General features: G+C 42.3%; 3 non-coding genes across 3 annotated transcripts; 1 reads left to right on the top strand and 2 right to left on the bottom strand.

The window, feature by feature from the left end:
• Nucleotides 1-232: 232 nt before the first annotated feature.
• On the bottom strand, nucleotides 233-304 carry trnag-ucc (transfer RNA glycine (anticodon UCC)). The gene has a single exon. It is a non-coding gene; the product is annotated as a tRNA-Gly (tRNA).
• Nucleotides 305-4,781: 4,477 nt separating this feature from the next.
• trnaw-cca (transfer RNA tryptophan (anticodon CCA)) lies at nucleotides 4,782-4,853 on the top strand. The gene has a single exon. It is a non-coding gene; the product is annotated as a tRNA-Trp (tRNA).
• Nucleotides 4,854-5,186: 333 nt separating this feature from the next.
• Nucleotides 5,187-5,258, bottom strand: trnap-agg (transfer RNA proline (anticodon AGG)). Its single transcript has one exon. It is a non-coding gene; the product is annotated as a tRNA-Pro (tRNA).
• Between the last annotated feature and the right edge of the window lie 724 nt (nucleotides 5,259-5,982).

The raw sequence follows: 5,982 nt of genomic DNA, 5'->3' as shown, positions 1-5,982 counted from the left end.
ACAGCATCTGAAACCAACCACAGGCGAGCCCAAACAAATAAGAGCATAAAAGGTGCAACACGAGCAGTCAAGGTGTTGATGGATAATTGTTTTGATTTTAGCTAGTATTTGAGAGACATACTTGGTATGTTTACTTGGTCATCCTTTTTTATCGAACCTAATTATTATACCTGTGACGCAGGTACTAAAATGTAGCCTCCATCAAAAAAGGAACTACGGAGGAAAAACTAACTGCGTTGGCCGGGAATCGAACCCGGGTCAACTGCTTGGAAGGCAGCTATGCTCACCACTATACCACCAACGCTCGACCATTACCAAATGAATCTTTACTAACTTCACAGAAGCATTGGAGTTGATCTGGACATTATTTATTGGTTGCCATTATGTTTATATGTTATGTGCTCAAATAGCACGACTCCCATTACTGAAATAGCGGAGTATAGTGTCAGTCAAACAAGTGTGGGCTGGATTGACAAACAAAACAGTAACGTTGGCCACATTAATAGCGAGGACCGGCTAAAATAGTAATGGCCTAGCGAACTAGCTAAATCTCAGCCTGCCAATAAAGATGTATGATCTAGCTAAATAAAGAAAGGTTGCCATCTGCTTCCATGTTCTGTGCAAAACAAACCAACATGCATGACAGGAAAAAGGCGCCCCTTGCCTCCCACCTATACAGTGCAGCAAAAAAGTATTTAGTCAGCCACCAATTGTGCAAGTTCTCCTTCTTAAAAAGATGAGAGAGGCCTGTAATTTTCATCATAGGTACACTTCAACTATGACAGACAAAATGAACAAAACAAAATCCAGAAAATCACATTGTAGGATTTTTTATGAATTTATTTGCAAATAATGGTGGAAAATAAGTATTTGGTCAATAACAAAAGTTTATCTCAATACTTTGTTATATACTCTTTGTTGGCAATGACAGAGGTCAAACGTTTTCTGTAAGTCTTCACAAGGTTTTCACACACTGTTGCTGGTATTTTGGCCCATTCCTCCATGCAGATCTCCTCTAGAGCAGTGATGTTTTGGGGCTGTTGCTGGGCAACACGGACTTTCAACTCCCTCCAAAGATTTTCTATGGGGTTGAGATCTGGAGACTGGCTAGGCCACTCCAGGACCTTGAAATGCTTCTTACGAAGCCACTCCTTCGTTGCCCGGGCGGTGTGTTTGGGATCATTGTCATGCTGAAAGACCCAGCCACGTTTCATCTTCAATGCCCTTGCTGATGGTAGGCTTTGTTACTTTGGTCCCAGCTCTCTGCAGGTCATTCACTAGGTCCCCCCGTGTGGTTCTGGGATTTTGTGATCATTTTGACCCCACGGGGTGAGATCTTGCGTGGAGCCCCAGATCGAGGGAGATTATCAGTGGTCTTGTATGTCTTCCATTTCCTAATAATTGCTCCCACAGTTGATTTCTTCAAACCAAGCTGCTTACCTATTACCTATTGTCTTCCCAGCCTGGTGCAGGTCTACAATTTTGTTTCTGGTGTCCTTTGACAGCTCTTTGGTCTTGGCCATAGTGGAGTTTGGAGTGTGACTGTTTGAGGTTGTGGACAGGTGTCTTTTATACTGATAACAAGTTCAAACAGGTGCCATTAATACAGGTAACGAGTGGAGGACAGAGGAGCCTCTTAAAGAAGAAGCTACAGGTCTGTGAGAGCCAGAACTCTTGCTTGTTTGTAGGTGACCAAATACTTATTTTCCACCATAATTTGCAAATAAATTCATTAAAAATCCTACAATGTGATTTTCTGGATTTTTTTCTTCTTATCTAAGTCAAGTCACGAGTCATTGGGGTTAAAGTCAAAGTCAAGTTGCAAGTCATCATATTTGTGACTCGAGTCTGACTCGAGTCCAAGTCATGTGACTCAAGTCCACACCTCTGCCAATCACTGTACCTGTACACAGCCAATCTGTAAATAGCACACCCAGCTACCTCATCCCCATATTGTTACTTATCTCTTTGTTCTTTTGCACCCCAGTATCTCTACTTGCACATCATCATCTGCACATCTATCACTCCAGTATTTAATGCTAAATTGTAATTATTTCACCTCTATGGCCTATTTATTGCCTTACCTCCCTAATCTTCTACATTTGCACAGACTGTACATAGATTTTTCTATTGTGTTATTGACTGTACATTTGTTTATCTGTAACTCTTTATCTTGGTCAGGTCGCAGTTGTAAATGAGAACTTGTTTTCAACTGGCCTACCTGCAGTGGTGGTTCTAGACCATTTCAACTGGGGGGGCCAAGCTGAGGCCAGTTGTACTGTTAGAGGGGCCATTTACATTAGAAGTTATTGTTGTTATCGTTTTCTTCACTGCATTGCAGGCATTAGCAGGCAAAAGACCATGTTCATAATCATCATCGTTGCCACTGTCTAATAACGGATGTAAAAAAAGAACGATAGCAAAAATGTGTTATGTAAAACAAAATTCATACTCCACATTTAGGGGGGCCACAAGGGGGTTGTTGTCACAGGGGCACTGCCAGCATGATAATGCACGGCCTCATGTTCCAAGGATCTGTAAACAATTCCTGGAAGCTGAAAATGGCCCAGTTCTTCCATGGTCTGCATACTCACCAGACATATCACCCATTAGGCATTGTTGGGATGCTCTGGATCGACGTATACAACAGCGTGTTACAGTTCCCGGCAATATCCAGCAACTTCACACAGCCATTGAAGAGGAGTGAGACAACATTCCACAGGCCACAATCAACAGCCTGATCAGCTCTATGCGAAGGAGATGTGTCACGTTGCATGATGCAAATGGTGGTCACACCAGATACTGACTGGTTTTCTGATCCACACCCCTACCTTTTTCTTAAGGTGTCTGTGACCAACAGATTACATATCTGTTTTCCCAGTCATGTGAAATCCATAGATTAGTACATAATGAATTTATTTAACCTTTATTTAACTAGGCAAGTCAGGTATAAATACACAGGGGATGATGGGGAAGATGGGCGACAACTGGATAGGGGTGGAAACAATCATAAAGACAGGTGAAACAGATCATGGGGGTGACAATATGTGTTATTTCATAGTTTTGATGTCTTCACTATTATTCTACAACGTAGAAAATAGCAATAATAAGAAAAGCCCTTGAATGAGTAGGTGTTCTAAAACTTCTGATTTTCCCCTTGCGCCTGTCTTTTCTGTAGTTCCTGGGTTTGACCATTCTGCCTGCCCTGACCCTGCCTGCCCTGACCCTGCCTGCCCTGACCCTGCCCTGACCCTGCCTGCCCTGACCCTGCCTGCCCTGACCCTGCCTGCCTGCTGTCCTGTACCTTGATTACTGACCTCTGCCTACCCTTGACCTGTGGTTTTGCCTGCCCTCTGTTCTAGTAATTCACTTTTGTTACCTCGACACTGACTGCACCTGGGTCTTCCCTAAAACGTGATAGGCTCAGTGCTCTGTCACTCATGGGGACAGTATGTCACCGCCAAATCAAAGGGTAGAGCTCAAAAATTCAAGCCCCTTCAGTGGTGCCATAGAGTTTCATTGGAAGTGCCCATCCAAGAAGGCTCAAGGTCATTGGCCATAAAATGTCAAATCACGTAGCTTTGATAGGACTAATCATGTCAACATCATACTTTCATAATCTTAGTTAGAAGTCATGAATCAAGTCAACAATCTACTGGCAAATCCTTTTTTAATACGGGTCATATGAAGAGAAATAATGAAGAAAAATGATAGCTAAAACAAATAGGTGCTCATCGGCCATTGGACATAAACATTACACAAACATTACACATAACAAGTTGGAAATCGCAAATAAATTTATGGGAGCCACACATGGGACTATGGGAGGCACACAGTACTACATAGAGCCATGACTACATGGAACTCTATTCCACATCAATATTCGTATCGTCCTAGATCCCTAAAGATTGGAAAGCTGCCGCGGTCATCCCCCTCTTCAAAGGGGGTGACACTCTAGACCCAACCTGCTATAGACCTATATCTATCCTGCCCTGCCTCTCTAAAGTCTTCGAAGGCCAAGTTAATAAACAGATCACTGACCATTTTGAATCCCAACGTACCTTCTCCGCTGTGCAATCCAGTATCCGAGCCGGTCACAGGTGCACCTCAGCCACGCTCAAGCCATACTCTCAGCCATACTCTAATAAACAATATTATAACCGGCATCGATAAAAGACAGTACTGTGCAGCCGTCTTCATTGAGCTGGCCAAGGCTTTCGACTCTGTCAATCACCGTATTCTTATCGGCAGACTCAAAAGCCTTGGTTTCTCTAATGACTGCCCCGCCTGGTTCACCAACTACTTCTTAGACAGAGTTCAGTGTGTCACATCGGAGGGCCTGATGTCCGGACCTCTGGCAGTCTCTATGGGGGTACCACAGGGTTTAATTCTCGGGCTGACTCTTTCCTGTGTATATATCAATGATGTCGCTCTTGCTGCGGGTGATTCCCTGATTACTGTAGATAAAATGTAATTCCTCCAAAATCTCAAAATAACAAGTAGTTGATTTTTGAGTGTTTCATTTAATTTTCAAAGCATCCTGAATACACCTGACCTGTGGGTTTTTTAAATATTTTTTTTTCTGTCTGGTCATAGGCTAAAGGCAATGCGGGCATTTTGTAACACGCAAAGGGGTGTTTTGCAACAATTTTGTGACATTGTTGTAGTGCAGGTTAGTTCTTGCCATATCACATCAGCTCCCTAGAGCATTACAATCAATGTAGCGAAATAGAGACATTGTACAACTGTTTTTACAGACGATGTACAACTGCATATTATAAGACCTCGTGGCGCAACGGTAGCGCGTCTGACTCCAGATCAGAAGGTTGCGTGTTCAAATCACGTCGGGGTCATTCTTTTTCTTAGTATGTGTTGTCTTTGTATAAACTCCGGGTTGCTTGATTGTAAAACTATCATTATTCCTAGGTTGCAGTTTGAAAGCTAAATGAGAAGAGAGCCCTATCCGCCATCCACCTTGTAACTATCGTTGTTCCTAGGTTGCAGTTTGAAGCTAAATGAGAAGAGAGCCCTATCCGCCATCCACCTTGTAAAAGAAAAACACATTTACACAACAGCGTTCGACTGTGTTGCATCGTTTTGTCTCTGCTATTGGCAGATATTATAGTTGAAGATCTGCATGCTTTTCATGGAAAAAGATTAGCCTATAGTACACATTAATAAAATTAGGGCTCGTCCGGGATTTGAACCCGGGACCTCTCGCACCCTAAGCGAGAATCATACCCCTAGACCAACGAGCCGTGAAGAAACTTGAAATATTTCGCTTTATAACTGAAAGCTGTAATGCAGGGCTCATCAATTGTACAGAAGAATAATATTAACACAACACGTAACAATTTCAACGATATTACTGAGTGATAGTTCATATAAGGAAATCAGTCAATTTAATTAAATTCATTAGGCCCTAATCTATGGATTTCACGTGATTGGGCAGGGGCGCAGCCATGGGTGGGCCAGGGAGGGCATAGGTCAACCCACTTGGGCCAGGCTGACCCACTGGGCAGTTAGGCCCAGCCTATCAAAATTAGTTTTTCCCCACAAAAGGGCATTATTATAGACAGAAGTACTCCTCAAACTATATAATTTGACTGTCTTGGATCTTCATTTACTATTTAACGTCTACCTTTCTTCATATACTGTCCATATTGCCCAGTGATGTAGTGCTATTTTTTTAGGTGAGTGAACAAACATATACATTTTTTATGTCATAATTTCTCAATCAAAGTTTGTACAGACAGCTGTAGCCTATTGCATATCATTGTATAACATGCATCCTCCAATCGCAACATTTTCCTATGCTAAGTGCCCACACATATTGTTAGAAAATATTTGATCTCAATCAGTTTCATGGGAACATGTACTTAGATCTACTGTAACTACTGTTTTGTGGGCAAATTAAAGCAGATGGTGTTAACAAACTTGTTAGCCTATTTTGTTTCAATCAAGCCATAAGACTGCTGGGAG

The sequence above is a fragment of the Oncorhynchus nerka genome, linkage group LG14, assembly GCF_034236695.1.
Source record: "Oncorhynchus nerka isolate Pitt River linkage group LG14, Oner_Uvic_2.0, whole genome shotgun sequence".
NCBI lineage: Eukaryota > Metazoa > Chordata > Actinopteri > Salmoniformes > Salmonidae > Oncorhynchus > Oncorhynchus nerka.
Note: the sequence above shows the minus strand (reverse complement) of the source record. Positions and strands in the feature narration are given on the sequence as shown.